The 15,920-nt window shown below is 44.0% G+C and overlaps 13 non-coding genes across 13 annotated transcripts; all 13 read right to left on the bottom strand.

Annotated features, from left to right (window-relative positions):
- Positions 1–153: 153 nt before the first annotated feature.
- On the bottom strand, positions 154–226 carry Trnar-ucu (transfer RNA arginine (anticodon UCU)). The gene has a single exon. It is a non-coding gene; the product is annotated as a tRNA-Arg (tRNA).
- A 1,227-nt stretch (positions 227–1,453) lies between these two features.
- On the bottom strand, positions 1,454–1,526 carry Trnar-ucu (transfer RNA arginine (anticodon UCU)). The gene has a single exon. It is a non-coding gene; the product is annotated as a tRNA-Arg (tRNA).
- Positions 1,527–2,753: 1,227 nt separating this feature from the next.
- Positions 2,754–2,826, bottom strand: Trnar-ucu (transfer RNA arginine (anticodon UCU)). Its single transcript has one exon. It is a non-coding gene; the product is annotated as a tRNA-Arg (tRNA).
- Positions 2,827–4,053: 1,227 nt separating this feature from the next.
- On the bottom strand, positions 4,054–4,126 carry Trnar-ucu (transfer RNA arginine (anticodon UCU)). Its single transcript has one exon. It is a non-coding gene; the product is annotated as a tRNA-Arg (tRNA).
- Positions 4,127–5,353: 1,227 nt separating this feature from the next.
- Trnar-ucu (transfer RNA arginine (anticodon UCU)) lies at positions 5,354–5,426 on the bottom strand. Its single transcript has one exon. It is a non-coding gene; the product is annotated as a tRNA-Arg (tRNA).
- Positions 5,427–6,653: 1,227 nt separating this feature from the next.
- On the bottom strand, positions 6,654–6,726 carry Trnar-ucu (transfer RNA arginine (anticodon UCU)). The gene has a single exon. It is a non-coding gene; the product is annotated as a tRNA-Arg (tRNA).
- Positions 6,727–7,953: 1,227 nt separating this feature from the next.
- On the bottom strand, positions 7,954–8,026 carry Trnar-ucu (transfer RNA arginine (anticodon UCU)). The gene has a single exon. It is a non-coding gene; the product is annotated as a tRNA-Arg (tRNA).
- Positions 8,027–9,253: 1,227 nt separating this feature from the next.
- Trnar-ucu (transfer RNA arginine (anticodon UCU)) lies at positions 9,254–9,326 on the bottom strand. Its single transcript has one exon. It is a non-coding gene; the product is annotated as a tRNA-Arg (tRNA).
- A 1,227-nt stretch (positions 9,327–10,553) lies between these two features.
- On the bottom strand, positions 10,554–10,626 carry Trnar-ucu (transfer RNA arginine (anticodon UCU)). The gene has a single exon. It is a non-coding gene; the product is annotated as a tRNA-Arg (tRNA).
- A 1,227-nt stretch (positions 10,627–11,853) lies between these two features.
- Positions 11,854–11,926, bottom strand: Trnar-ucu (transfer RNA arginine (anticodon UCU)). The gene has a single exon. It is a non-coding gene; the product is annotated as a tRNA-Arg (tRNA).
- Positions 11,927–13,153: 1,227 nt separating this feature from the next.
- Positions 13,154–13,226, bottom strand: Trnar-ucu (transfer RNA arginine (anticodon UCU)). The gene has a single exon. It is a non-coding gene; the product is annotated as a tRNA-Arg (tRNA).
- Positions 13,227–14,453: 1,227 nt separating this feature from the next.
- Trnar-ucu (transfer RNA arginine (anticodon UCU)) lies at positions 14,454–14,526 on the bottom strand. Its single transcript has one exon. It is a non-coding gene; the product is annotated as a tRNA-Arg (tRNA).
- A 1,227-nt stretch (positions 14,527–15,753) lies between these two features.
- Trnar-ucu (transfer RNA arginine (anticodon UCU)) lies at positions 15,754–15,826 on the bottom strand. Its single transcript has one exon. It is a non-coding gene; the product is annotated as a tRNA-Arg (tRNA).
- Positions 15,827–15,920: the final 94 nt, after the last annotated feature.

The following is a 15,920-nucleotide window of genomic DNA, read 5'->3' as shown; positions in this document are numbered from 1 at the left end:
TAACAGATCTACGAGAATTTTGCTTGTGTGTGTAAGGTCAACATATTTAAGCATAGAACTGAGGTCACAACAATTTTCACCTTTTGAAGACGCTTGTGGTTACCCATATGTCAATACCCATCTCGTGATCGGCACATATTTTTAAAAATTGCCCGTCCCTTGTGGGGATCGAACCCACGACCTTTGGATTAGAAGTCCAACGCGCTATCCTCTGCGCCAAAGGGACACTGTCCAAGCGACGGCCTCAGATGTCAGAGATTCTGCAAGACATGACCCGTGCTACAAGTCTCGCGTTACTTTTCTGATAGGCTTACTTTCATATTTCTCTGAAGCAATTACATCAAAGACTCATTATTTATGTAACAGACACGATACATCGCTCCGAATCGCTCTATTTACCATGGCCCTACTGATTGAAACACCTGCGTATTGACAGAGTTGCTCTGTACAATCGTAGTAACACAGTCCTGCTATTACATTCGCTCACGTGCGCTGCTTACAGATAAGTGGGAATTACGCTCTTTAGAACAGCATCCACTCACAAAGTGGTAAACGACACACTGGAAACACTGTATGATTAGTCACATTTTTTGACTTTGGTTGACTGCTGTGTCACAGCCGGTCCCCATCATATGTATACACTCCAACGGACGTGTGTGCCCTGTTAGCACATTTACCAGGAACGTTAGCTGCATCACCTCTCTGGCAATTTCATGCCGTCCTCGAAGCGTCAGCCATTGCTTGGTGACAGTGTGTTTCGATGAGACGTGGACAGATGATGCATCTCTCTCGCCGTCAGTTATAGGCGGGAATCATACTTAATGTAGTTTTCTGCAAGCGTCAGCGGAGCGTCAGACATCTCTGTCTGGTCTTCTCCCTTCATGTATCCAGCAAGCCCCCTCCTGACAGTCTCCAATAAAAGCCCCCTGTGCAGAAGCGAAAATTGCCGCCGTTTCTATAGATACAGAGTGCCATTGTTTAATGGGAACAGTTAAGGACCCATAGTACAATATCTTGTTGTGAAACAGTCTACTTTTCTCACTTGTGGCAGAGGAAACTGAAACCCTCTCACCTTGGGCTGGAAGAATTAAAGATCATGACTGGGATTACGTATATTAACTCGTGAAGTAATACAAACTTATTTCACTCTTCATTGTATTTGCTTCTGTACAAAATGTGCGTTCTATTGCTATATTTCTATCTGTAGGTAAAAATTGGGCATTGAAAGAAAATTTGCGTGAACAGGCACGTGAAGATATGGTTCCGTTTGTACAGCATTTACACATAACAGCGTCATGGATAACAGATCTACGAGAATTTTGCTTGTGTGTGTAAGGTCAACATATTTAAGCATAGAACTGAGGTCACAACAATTTTCACCTTTTGAAGACGCTTGTGGTTACCCATATGTCAATACCCATCTCGTGATCGGCACATATTTTTAAAAATTGCCCGTCCCTTGTGGGGATCGAACCCACGACCTTTGGATTAGAAGTCCAACGCGCTATCCTCTGCGCCAAAGGGACACTGTCCAAGCGACGGGCTCAGATGTCAGAGATTCTGCAAGACATGACCCGTGCTACAAGTCTCGCGTTACTTTTCTGATAGGCTTACTTTCATATTTCTCTGAAGCAATTACATCAAAGACTCATTATTTATGTAACAGACACGATACATCGCTCCGAATCGCTCTATTTACCATGGCCCTACTGATTGAAACACCTGCGTATTGACAGAGTTGCTCTGTACAATCGTAGTAACACAGTCCTGCTATTACATTCGCTCACGTGCGCTGCTTACAGATAAGTGGGAATTACGCTCTTTAGAACAGCATCCACTCACAAAGTGGTAAACGACACACTGGAAACACTGTATGATTAGTCACATTTTTTGACTTTGGTTGACTGCTGTGTCACAGCCGGTCCCCATCATATGTATACACTCCAACGGACGTGTGTGCCCTGTTAGCACATTTACCAGGAACGTTAGCTGCATCACCTCCCTGGCAATTTCATGCCGTCCTCGAAGCGTCAGCCATTGCTTGGTGACAGTGTGTTTCGATGAGACGTGGACAGATGATGCATCTCTCTCGCCGTCAGTTATAGGCGGGAATCATACTTAATGTAGTTTTCTGCAAGCGTCAGCGGAGCGTCAGACATCTCTGTCTGGTCTTCTCCCTTCATGTATCCAGCAAGCCCCCTCCTGACAGTCTCCAATAAAAGCCCCCTGTGCTGAAGCGAAAATTGCCGCCGTTTCTATAGATACAGAGTGCCATTGTTTAATGGGAACAGTTAAGGACCCATAGTACAATATCTTGTTGTGAAACAGTCTACTTTTCTCACTTGTGGCAGAGGAAACTGAAACCCTCTCACCTTGGGCTGGAAGAATTAAAGATCATGACTGGGATTACGTACATTGACTCGTGAAGTAATACAAACTTATTTCACTCTTCATTGTATTTGCTTCTGTACAAAATGTGCGTTCTATTGCTATATTTCTATCTGTAGGTAAAAATTGGGCATTGAAAGAAAATTTGCGTGAACAGGCACGTGAAGATATGGTTCCGTTTGTACAGCATTTACACATAACAGCGTCATGGATAACAGATCTACGAGAATTTTGCTTGTGTGTGTAAGGTCAACATATTTAAGCATAGAACTGAGGTCACAACAATTTTCACCTTTTGAAGACGCTTGTGGTTACCCATATGTCAATACCCATCTCGTGATCGGCACATATTTTTAAAAATTGCCCGTCCCTTGTGGGGATCGAACCCACGACCTTTGGATTAGAAGTCCAACGCGCTATCCTCTGCGCCAAAGGGACACTGTCCAAGCAATGGGCTCAGATGTCAGAGATTCTGCAAGACATGACCCGTGCTACAAGCCTCGCGTTACTTTTCTGATAGGCTTACTTTCATATTTCTCTGAAGCAATTACATCAAAGACTCATTATTTATGTAACAGACACGATACATCGCTCCGAATCGCTCTATTTACCATGGCCCTACTGATTGAAACACCTGCGTATTGACAGAGTTGCTCTGTACAATCGTAGTAACACAGTCCTGCTATTACATTCACTCACGTGCGCTGCTTACAGATAAGTGGGAATTACGCTCTTTAGAACAGCATCCACTCACAAAGTGGTAAACGACACACTGGAAACACTGTATGATTAGTCACATTTTTTGACTTTGGTTGACTGCTGTGTCACAGCCGGTCCCCATCATATGTATACACTCCAACGGACGTGTGTGCCCTGTTAGCACATTTACCAGGAACGTTAGCTGCATCACCTCCCTGGCAATTTCATGCCGTCCTCGAAGCGTCAGCCATTGCTTGGTGACAGTGTGTTTCGATGAGACGTGGACAGATGATGCATCTCTCTCGCCGTCAGTTATAGGCGGGAATCATACTTAATGTAGTTTTCTGCAAGCGTCAGCGGAGCGTCAGACATCTCTGTCTGGTCTTCTCCCTTCATGTATCCAGCAAGCCCCCTCCTGACAGTCTCCAATAAAAGCCCCCTGTGCTGAAGCGAAAATTGCCGCCGTTTCTATAGATACAGAGTGCCATTGTTTAATGGGAACAGTTAAGGACCCATAGTACAATATCTTGTTGTGAAACAGTCTACTTTTCTCACTTGTGGCAGAGGAAACTGAAACCCTCTCACCTTGGGCTGGAAGAATTAAAGATCATGACTGGGATTACGTACATTGACTCGTGAAGTAATACAAACTTATTTCACTCTTCATTGTATTTGCTTCTGCACAAAATGTGCGTTCTATTGCTATATTTCTATCTGTAGGTAAAAATTGGGCATTGAAAGAAAATTTGCGTGAACAGGCACGTGAAGATATGGTTCCGTTTGTACAGCATTTACACATAACAGCGTCATGGATAACAGATCTACGAGAATTTTGCTTGTGTGTGTAAGGTCAACATATTTAAGCATAGAACTGAGGTCACAACAATTTTCACCTTTTGAAGACGCTTGTGGTTACCCATATGTCAATACCCATCTCGTGATCGGCACATATTTTTAAAAATTGCCCGTCCCTTGTGGGGATCGAACCCACGACCTTTGGATTAGAAGTCCAACGCGCTATCCTCTGCGCCAAAGGGACACTGTCCAAGCGACGGGCTCAGATGTCAGAGATTCTGCAAGACATGACCCGTGCTACAAGTCTCGCGTTACTTTTCTGATAGGCTTACTTTCATATTTCTCTGAAGCAATTACATCAAAGACTCATTATTTATGTAACAGACACGATACATCGCTCCGAATCGCTCTATTTACCATGGCCCTACTGATTGAAACACCTGCGTATTGACAGAGTTGCTCTGTACAATCGTAGTAACACAGTCCTGCTATTACATTCGCTCACGTGCGCTGCTTACAGATAAGTGGGAATTACGCTCTTTAGAACAGCATCCACTCACAAAGTGGTAAACGACACACTGGAAACACTGTATGATTAGTCACATTTTTTGACTTTGGTTGACTGCTGTGTCACAGCCGGTCCCCATCATATGTATACACTCCAACGGACGTGTGTGCCCTGTTAGCACATTTACCAGGAACGTTAGCTGCATCACCTCCCTGGCAATTTCATGCCGTCCTCGAAGCGTCAGCCATTGCTTGGTGACAGTGTGTTTCGATGAGACGTGGACAGATGATGCATCTCTCTCGCCGTCAGTTATAGGCGGGAATCATACTTAATGTAGTTTTCTGCAAGCGTCAGCGGAGCGTCAGACATCTCTGTCTGGTCTTCTCCCTTCATGTATCCAGCAAGCCCCCTCCTGACAGTCTCCAATAAAAGCCCCCTGTGCTGAAGCGAAAATTGCCGCCGTTTCTATAGATACAGAGTGCCATTGTTTAATGGGAACAGTTAAGGACCCATAGTACAATATCTTGTTGTGAAACAGTCTACTTTTCTCACTTGTGGCAGAGGAAACTGAAACCCTCTCACCTTGGGCTGGAAGAATTAAAGATCATGACTGGGATTACGTACATTGACTCGTGAAGTAATACAAACTTATTTCACTCTTCATTGTATTTGCTTCTGTACAAAATGTGCGTTCTATTGCTATATTTCTATCTGTAGGTAAAAATTGGGCATTGAAAGAAAATTTGCGTGAACAGGCACGTGAAGATATGGTTCCGTTTGTACAGCATTTACACATAACAGCGTCATGGATAACAGATCTACGAGAATTTTGCTTGTGTGTGTAAGGTCAACATATTTAAGCATAGAACTGAGGTCACAACAATTTTCACCTTTTGAAGACGCTTGTGGTTACCCATATGTCACTACCCATCTCGTGATCGGCACATATTTTTAAAAATTGCCCGTCCCTTGTGGGGATCGAACCCACGACCTTTGGATTAGAAGTCCAACGCGCTATCCTCTGCGCCAAAGGGACACTGTCCAAACGACGGGCTCAGATGTCAGAGATTCTGCAAGACATGACCCGTGCTACAAGTCTCGCGTAACTTTTCTGATAGGCTTACTTTCATATTTCTCTGAAGCAATTACATCAAAGACTCATTATTTATGTAACAGACACGATACATCGCTCCGAATCGCTCTATTTACCATGGCCCTACTGATTGAAACACCTGCGTATTGACAGAGTTGCTCTGTACAATCGTAGTAACACAGTCCTGCTATTACATTCGCTCACGTGCGCTGCTTACAGATAAGTGGGAATTACGCTCTTTAGAACAGCATCCACTCACAAAGTGGTAAACGACACACTGGAAACACTGTATGATTAGTCACATTTTTTGACTTTGGTTGACTGCTGTGTCACAGCCGGTCCCCATCATATGTATACACTCCAACGGACGTGTGTGCCCTGTTAGCACATTTACCAGGAACGTTAGCTGCATCACCTCCCTGGCAATTTCATGCCGTCCTCGAAGCGTCAGCCATTGCTTGGTGACAGTGTGTTTCGATGAGACGTGGACAGATGATGCATCTCTCTCGCCGTCAGTTATAGGCGGGAATCATACTTAATGTAGTTTTCTGCAAGCGTCAGCGGAGCGTCAGACATCTCTGTCTGGTCTTCTCCCTTCATGTATCCAGCAAGCCCCCTCCTGACAGTCTCCAATAAAAGCCCCCTGTGCTGAAGCGAAAATTGCCGCCGTTTCTATAGATACAGAGTGCCATTGTTTAATGGGAACAGTTAAGGACCCATAGTACAATATCTTGTTGTGAAACAGTCTACTTTTCTCACTTGTGGCAGAGGAAACTGAAACCCTCTCACCTTGGGCTGGAAGAATTAAAGATCATGACTGGGATTACGTACATTGACTCGTGAAGTAATACAAACTTATTTCACTCTTCATTGTATTTGCTTCTGTACAAAATGTGCGTTCTATTGCTATATTTCTATCTGTAGGTAAAAATTGGGCATTGAAAGAAAATTTGCGTGAACAGGCACGTGAAGATATGGTTCCGTTTGTACAGCATTTACACATAACAGCGTCATGGATAACAGATCTACGAGAATTTTGCTTGTGTGTGTAAGGTCAACATATTTAAGCATAGAACTGAGGTCACAACAATTTTCACCTTTTGAAGACGCTTGTGGTTACCCATATGTCAATACCCATCTCGTGATCAGCACATAGTTTTAAAAATTGCCCGTCCCTTGTGGGGATCGAACCCACGACCTTTGGATTAGAAGTCCAACGCGCTATCCTCTGCGCCAAAGGGACACTGTCCAAGCAACGGGCTCAGATGTCAGAGATTCTGCAAGACATGACCCGTGCTACAAGCCTCGCGTTACTTTTCTGATAGGCTTACTTTCATATTTCTCTGAAGCAATTACATCAAAGACTCATTATTTATGTAACAGACACGATACATCGCTCCGAATCGCTCTATTTACCATGGCCCTACTGATTGAAACACCTGCGTATTGACAGAGTTGCTCTGTACAATCGTAGTAACACAGTCCTGCTATTTCATTCGCTCACGTGCGCTGCTTACAGATAAGTGGGAATTACGCTCTTTAGAACAGCATCCACTCACAAAGTGGTAAACGACACACTGGAAACACTGTATGATTAGTCACATTTTTTGACTTTGGTTGACTGCTGTGTCACAGCCGGTCCCCATCATATGTATACACTCCAACGGACGTGTGTGCCCTGTTAGCACATTTACCAGGAACGTTAGCTGCATCACCTCCCTGGCAATTTCATGCCGTCCTCGAAGCGTCAGCCATTGCTTGGTGACAGTGTGTTTCGATGAGACGTGGACAGATGATGCATCTCTCTCGCCGTCAGTTATAGGCGGGAATCATACTTAATGTAGTTTTCTGCAAGCGTCAGCGGAGCGTCAGACATCTCTGTCTGGTCTTCTCCCTTCATGTATCCAGCAAGCCCCCTCCTGACAGTCTCCAATAAAAGCCCCCTGTGCTGAAGCGAAAATTGCCGCCGTTTCTATAGATACAGAGTGCATTTGTTTAATGGGAACAGTTAAGGACCCATAGTACAATATCTTGTTGTGAAACAGTCTACTTTTCTCACTTGTGGCAGAGGAAACTGAAACCCTCTCACCTTGGGCTGGAAGAATTAAAGATCATGACTGGGATTACGTACATTGACTCGTGAAGTAATACAAACTTATTTCACTCTTCATTGTATTTGCTTCTGTACAAAATGTGCGTTCTATTGCTATATTTCTATCTGTAGGTAAAAATTGGGCATTGAAAGAAAATTTGCGTGAACAGGCACGTGAAGATATGGTTCCGTTTGTACAGCATTTACACATAACAGCGTCATGGATAACAGATCTACGAGAATTTTGCTTGTGTGTGTAAGGTCAACATATTTAAGCATAGAACTGAGGTCACAACAATTTTCACCTTTTGAAGACGTTTGTGGTTACCCATATGTCAATACCCATCTCGTGATCGGCACATATTTTTAAAAATTGCCCGTCCCTTGTGGGGATCGAACCCACGACCTTTGGATTAGAAGTCCAACGCGCTATCCTCTGCGCCAAAGGGACACTGTCCAAGCGACGGGCTCAGATGTCAGAGATTCTGCAAGACATGACCCGTGCTACAAGTCTCGCGTTACTTTTCTGATAGGCTTACTTTCATATTTCTCTGAAGCAATTACATCAAAGACTCATTATTTATGTAACAGACACGATACATCGCTCCGAATCGCTCTATTTACCATGGCCCTACTGATTGAAACACCTGCGTATTGACAGAGTTGCTCTGTACAATCGTAGTAACACAGTCCTGCTATTACATTCGCTCACGTGCGCTGCTTACAGATAAGTGGGAATTACGCTCTTTAGAACAGCATCCACTCACAAAGTGGTAAACGACACACTGGAAACACTGTATGATTAGTCACATTTTTTGACTTTGGTTGACTGCTGTGTCACAGCCGGTCCCCATCATATGTATACACTCCAACGGACGTGTGTGCCCTGTTAGCACATTTACCAGGAACGTTAGCTGCATCACCTCCCTGGCAATTTCATGCCGTCCTCGAAGCGTCAGCCATTGCTTGGTGACAGTGTGTTTCGATGAGACGTGGACAGATGATGCATCTCTCTCGCCGTCAGTTATAGGCGGGAATCATACTTAATGTAGTTTTCTGCAAGCGTCAGCGGAGCGTCAGACATCTCTGTCTGGTCTTCTCCCTTCATGTATCCAGCAAGCCCCCTCCTGACAGTCTCCAATTAAAGCCCCCTGTGCTGAAGCGAAAATTGCCGCCGTTTCTATAGATACAGAGTGCCATTGTTTAATGGGAACAGTTAAGGACCCATAGTACAATATCTTGTTGTGAAACAGTCTACTTTTCTCACTTGTGGCAGAGGAAACTGAAACCCTCTCACCTTGGGCTGGAAGAATTAAAGATCATGACTGGGATTACGTACATTGACTCGTGAAGTAATACAAACTTATTTCACTCTTCATTGTATTTGCTTCTGTACAAAATGTGCGTTCTATTGCTATATTTCTATCTGTAGGTAAAAATTGGGCATTGAAAGAAAATTTGCGTGAACAGGCACGTGAAGATATGGTTCCGTTTGTACAGCATTTACACATAACAGCGTCATGGATAACAGATCTACGAGAATTTTGCTTGTGTGTGTAAGGTCAACATATTTAAGCATAGAACTGAGGTCACAACAATTTTCACCTTTTGAAGACGCTTGTGGTTACCCATATGTCAATACCCATCTCGTGATCGGCACATATTTTTAAAAATTGCCCGTCCCTTGTGGGGATCGAACCCACGACCTTTGGATTAGAAGTCCAACGCGCTATCCTCTGCGCCAAAGGGACACTGTCCAAGCGACGGCCTCAGATGTCAGAGATTCTGCAAGACATGACCCGTGCTACAAGTCTCGCGTTACTTTTCTGATAGGCTTACTTTCATATTTCTCTGAAGCAATTACATCAAAGACTCATTATTTATGTAACAGACACGATACATCGCTCCGAATCGCTCTATTTACCATGGCCCTACTGATTGAAACACCTGCGTATTGACAGAGTTGCTCTGTACAATCGTAGTAACACAGTCCTGCTATTACATTCGCTCACGTGCGCTGCTTACAGATAAGTGGGAATTACGCTCTTTAGAACAGCATCCACTCACAAAGTGGTAAACGACACACTGGAAACACTGTATGATTAGTCACATTTTTTGACTTTGGTTGACTGCTGTGTCACAGCCGGTCCCCATCATATGTATACACTCCAACGGACGTGTGTGCCCTGTTAGCACATTTACCAGGAACGTTAGCTGCATCACCTCTCTGGCAATTTCATGCCGTCCTCGAAGCGTCAGCCATTGCTTGGTGACAGTGTGTTTCGATGAGACGTGGACAGATGATGCATCTCTCTCGCCGTCAGTTATAGGCGGGAATCATACTTAATGTAGTTTTCTGCAAGCGTCAGCGGAGCGTCAGACATCTCTGTCTGGTCTTCTCCCTTCATGTATCCAGCAAGCCCCCTCCTGACAGTCTCCAATAAAAGCCCCCTGTGCTGAAGCGAAAATTGCCGCCGTTTCTATAGATACAGAGTGCCATTGTTTAATGGGAACAGTTAAGGACCCATAGTACAATATCTTGTTGTGAAACAGTCTACTTTTCTCACTTGTGGCAGAGGAAACTGAAACCCTCTCACCTTGGGCTGGAAGAATTAAAGATCATGACTGGGATTACGTACATTGACTCGTGAAGTAATACAAACTTATTTCACTCTTCATTGTATTTGCTTCTGTACAAAATGTGCGTTCTATTGCTATATTTCTATCTGTAGGTAAAAATTGGGCATTGAAAGAAAATTTGCGTGAACAGGCACGTGAAGATATGGTTCCGTTTGTACAGCATTTACACATAACAGCGTCATGGATAACAGATCTACGAGAATTTTGCTTGTGTGTGTAAGGTCAACATATTTAAGCATAGAACTGAGGTCACAACAATTTTCACCTTTTGAAGACGCTTGTGGTTACCCATATGTCAATACCCATCTCGTGATCGGCACATATTTTTAAAAATTGCCCGTCCCTTGTGGGGATCGAACCCACGACCTTTGGATTAGAAGTCCAACGCGCTATCCTCTGCGCCAAAGGGACACTGTCCAAGCGACGGGCTCAGATGTCAGAGATTCTGCAAGACATGACCCGTGCTACAAGTCTCGCGTTACTTTTCTGATAGGCTTACTTTCATATTTCTCTGAAGCAATTACATCAAAGACTCATTATTTATGTAACAGACACGATACATCGCTCCGAATCGCTCTATTTACCATGGCCCTACTGATTGAAACACCTGCGTATTGACAGAGTTGCTCTGTACAATCGTAGTAACACAGTCCTGCTATTACATTCGCTCACGTGCGCTGCTTACAGATAAGTGGGAATTACGCTCTTTAGAACAGCATCCACTCACAAAGTGGTAAACGACACACTGGAAACACTGTATGATTAGTCACATTTTTTGACTTTGGTTGACTGCTGTGTCACAGCCGGTCCCCATCATATGTATACACTCCAACGGACGTGTGTGCCCTGTTAGCACATTTACCAGGAACGTTAGCTGCATCACCTCCCTGGCAATTTCATGCCGTCCTCGAAGCGTCAGCCATTGCTTGGTGACAGTGTGTTTCGATGAGACGTGGACAGATGATGCATCTCTCTCGCCGTCAGTTATAGGCGGGAATCATACTTAATGTAGTTTTCTGCAAGCGTCAGCGGAGCGTCAGACATCTCTGTCTGGTCTTCTCCCTTCATGTATCCAGCAAGCCCCCTCCTGACAGTCTCCAATAAAAGCCCCCTGTGCTGAAGCGAAAATTGCCGCCGTTTCTATAGATACAGAGTGCCATTGTTTAATGGGAACAGTTAAGGACCCATAGTACAATATCTTGTTGTGAAACAGTCTACTTTTCTCACTTGTGGCAGAGGAAACTGAAACCCTCTCACCTTGGGCTGGAAGAATTAAAGATCATGACTGGGATTACGTACATTGACTCGTGAAGTAATACAAACTTATTTCACTCTTCATTGTATTTGCTTCTGTACAAAATGTGCGTTCTATTGCTATATTTCTATCTGTAGGTAAAAATTGGGCATTGAAAGAAAATTTGCGTGAACAGGCACGTGAAGATATGGTTCCGTTTGTACAGCATTTACACATAACAGCGTCATGGATAACAGATCTACGAGAATTTTGCTTGTGTGTGTAAGGTCAACATATTTAAGCATAGAACTGAGGTCACAACAATTTTCACATTTTGAAGACGCTTGTGGTTACCCATATGTCAATACCCATCTCGTGATCGGCACATATTTTTAAAAATTGCCCATCCCTTGTGGGGATCGAACCCACGACCTTTGGATTAGAAGTCCAACGCGCTATCCTCTGCGCCAAAGGGACACTGTCCAAGCGACGGGCTCAGATGTCAGAGATTCTGCAAGACATGACCCGTGCTACAAGTCTCGCGTTACTTTTCTGATAGGCTTACTTTCATATTTCTCTGAAGCAATTACATCAAAGACTCATTATTTATGTAACAGACACGATACATCGCTCCGAATCGCTCTATTTACCATGGCCCTACTGATTGAAACACCTGCGTATTGACAGAGTTGCTCTGTACAATCGTAGTAACACAGTCCTGCTATTACATTCGCTCACGTGCGCTGCTTACAGATAAGTGGGAATTACGCTCTTTAGAACAGCATCCACTCACAAAGTGGTAAACGACACACTGGAAACACTGTATGATTAGTCACATTTTTTGACTTTGGTTGACTGCTGTGTCACAGCCGGTCCCCATCATATGTATACACTCCAACGGACGTGTGTGCCCTGTTAGCACATTTACCAGGAACGTTAGCTGCATCACCTCCCTGGCAATTTCATGCCGTCCTCGAAGCGTCAGCCATTGCTTGGTGACAGTGTGTTTCGATGAGACGTGGACAGATGATGCATCTCTCTCGCCGTCAGTTATAGGCGGGAATCATACTTAATGTAGTTTTCTGCAAGCGTCAGCGGAGCGTCAGACATCTCTGTCTGGTCTTCTCCCTTCATGTATCCAGCAAGCCCCCTCCTGACAGTCTCCAATAAAAGCCCCCTGTGCTGAAGCGAAAATTGCCGCCGTTTCTATAGATACAGAGTGCCATTGTTTAATGGGAACAGTTAAGGACCCATAGTACAATATCTTGTTGTGAAACAGTCTACTTTTCTCACTTGTGGCAGAGGAAACTGAAACCCTCTCACCTTGGGCTGGAAGAATTAAAGATCATGACTGGGATTACGTACATTGACTCGTGAAGTAATACAAACTTATTTCACTCTTCATTGTATTTGCTTCTGTACAAAATGTGCGTTCTATTGCTATATTTCTATCTGTAGGTAAAAATTGGGCATTGAAAGAAAATTTGCGTGAGCAGGCACGTGAAGATATGGTTCCGTTTGTACAGCATTTACACATAACAGCGTCATGGATAACAGATCTACGAGAATTTTGCTTGTGTGTGTAAGGTCAACATATTTAAGCATAGAACTGAGGTCACAACAATTTTCACCTTTTGAAGACGCTTGTGGTTACCCATATGTCAATACCCATCTCGTGATCGGCACATATTTTTAAAAATTGCCCGTCCCTTGTGGGGATCGAACCCACGACCTTTGGATTAGAAGTCCAACGCGCTATCCTCTGCGCCAAAGGGACACTGTCCAAGCGACGGGCTCAGATGTCAGAGATTCTGCAAGACATGACCCGTGCTACAAGTCTCGCGTTACTTTTCTGATAGGCTTACTTTCATATTTCTCTGAAGCAATTACATCAAAGACTCATTATTTATGTAACAGACACGATACATCGCTCCGAATCGCTCTATTTACCATGGCCCTACTGATTGAAACACCTGCGTATTGACAGAGTTGCTCTGTACAATCGTAGTAACACAGTCCTGCTATTACATTCGCTCACGTGCGCTGCTTACAGATAAGTGGGAATTACGCTCTTTAGAACAGCATCCACTCACAAAGTGGTAAACGACACACTGGAAACACTGTATGATTAGTCACATTTTTTGACTTTGGTTGACTGCTGTGTCACAGCCGGTCCCCATCATATGTATACACTCCAACGGACGTGTGTGCCCTGTTAGCACATTTACCAGGAACGTTAGCTGCATCACCTCCCTGGCAATTTCATGCCGTCCTCGAAGCGTCAGCCATTGCTTGGTGACAGTGTGTTTCGATGAGACGTGGACAGATGATGCATCTCTCTCGCCGTCAGTTATAGGCGGGAATCATACTTAATGTAGTTTTCTGCAAGCGTCAGCGGAGCGTCAGACATCTCTGTCTGGTCTTCTCCCTTCATGTATCCAGCAAGCCCCCTCCTGACAGTCTCCAATAAAAGCCCCCTGTGCTGAAGCGAAAATTGCCGCCGTTTCTATAGATACAGAGTGCCATTGTTTAATGGGAACAGTTAAGGACCCATAGTACAATATCTTGTTGTGAAACAGTCTACTTTTCTCACTTGTGGCAGAGGAAACTGAAACCCTCTCACCTTGGGCTGGAAGAATTAAAGATCATGACTGGGATTACGTACATTGACTCGTGAAGTAATACAAACTTATTTCACTCTTCATTGTATTTGCTTCTGTACAAAATGTGCGTTCTATTGCTATATTTCTATCTGTAGGTAAAAATTGGGCATTGAAAGAAAATTTGCGTGAACAGGCACGTGAAGATATGGTTCCGTTTGTACAGCATTTACACATAACAGCGTCATGGATAACAGATCTACGAGAATTTTGCTTGTGTGTGTAAGGTCAACATATTTAAGTATAGAACTGAGGTCACAACAATTTTCACCTTTTGAAGACGCTTGTGGTTACCCATATGTCAATACCCATCTCGTGATCGGCACATATTTTTAAAAATTGCCCGTCCCTTGTGGGGATCGAACCCACGACCTTTGGATTAGAAGTCCAACGCGCTATCCTCTGCGCCAAAGGGACACTGTCCAAGCAATGGGCTCAGATGTCAGAGATTCTGCAAGACATGACCCGTGCTACAAGCCTCGCGTTACTTTTCTGATAGGCTTACTTTCATATTTCTCTGAAGCAATTACATCAAAGACTCATTATTTATGTAACAGACACGATACATCGCTCCGAATCGCTCTATTTACCATGGCCCTACTGATTGAAACACCTGCGTATTGACAGAGTTGCTCTGTACAATCGTAGTAACACAGTCCTGCTATTACATTCGCTCACGTGCGCTGCTTACAGATAAGTGGGAATTACGCTCTTTAGAACAGCATCCACTCACAAAGTGGTAAACGACACACTGGAAACACTGTATGATTAGTCACATTTTTTGACTTTGGTTGACTGCTGTGTCACAGCCGGTCCCCATCATATGTATACACTCCAACGGACGTGTGTGCCCTGTTAGCACATTTACCAGGAACGTTAGCTGCATCACCTCCCTGGCAATTTCATGCCGTCCTCGAAGCGTCAGCCATTGCTTGGTGACAGTGTGTTTCGATGAGACGTGGACAGATGATGCATCTCTCTCGCCGTCAGTTATAGGCGGGAATCATACTTAATGTAGTTTTCTGCAAGCGTCAGCGGAGCGTCAGACATCTCTGTCTGGTCTTCTCCCTTCATGTATCCAGCAAGCCCCCTCCTGACAGTCTCCAATAAAAGCCCCCTGTGCTGAAGCGAAAATTGCCGCCGTTTCTATAGATACAGAGTGCCATTGTTTAATGGGAACAGTTAAGGACCCATAGTACAATATCTTGTTGTGAAACAGTCTACTTTTCTCACTTGTGGCAGAGGAAACTGAAACCCTCTCACCTTGGGCTGGAAGAATTAAAGATCATGACTGGGATTACGTACATTGACTCGTGAAGTAATACAAACTTATTTCACTCTTCATTGTATTTGCTTCTGTACAAAATGTGCGTTCTATTGCTATATTTCTATCTGTAGGTAAAAATTGGGCATTGAAAGAAAATTTGCGTGAACAGGCACGTGAAGATATGGTTCCGTTTGTACAGCATTTACACATAACAGCGTCATGGATAACAGATCTACGAGAATTTTGCTTGTGTGTGTAAGGTCAACATATTTAAGCATAGAACTGAGGTCACAACAATTTTCACCTTTTGAAGACGCTTGTGGTTACCCATATGTCAATACCCATCTCGTGATCGGCACATATTTTTAAAAATTGCCCGTCCCTTGTGGGGATCGAACCCACGACCTTTGGATTAGAAGTCCAACGCGCTATCCTCTGCGCCAAAGGGACACTGTCCAAGCGACGGGCTCAGATGTCAGAGATTCTGCAAGACATGACCCGTGCTACAAGTCTCGCGTTACTTTTCTGATAGGCTTACTTTCAT

This window comes from Schistocerca serialis, chromosome 1 (genome assembly GCF_023864345.2).
Source record: "Schistocerca serialis cubense isolate TAMUIC-IGC-003099 chromosome 1, iqSchSeri2.2, whole genome shotgun sequence".
NCBI lineage: Eukaryota > Metazoa > Arthropoda > Insecta > Orthoptera > Acrididae > Schistocerca > Schistocerca serialis.
The sequence above is the reverse complement of the archived record's forward strand: the minus strand, read 5'-3'. Positions and strand labels throughout refer to the sequence as shown.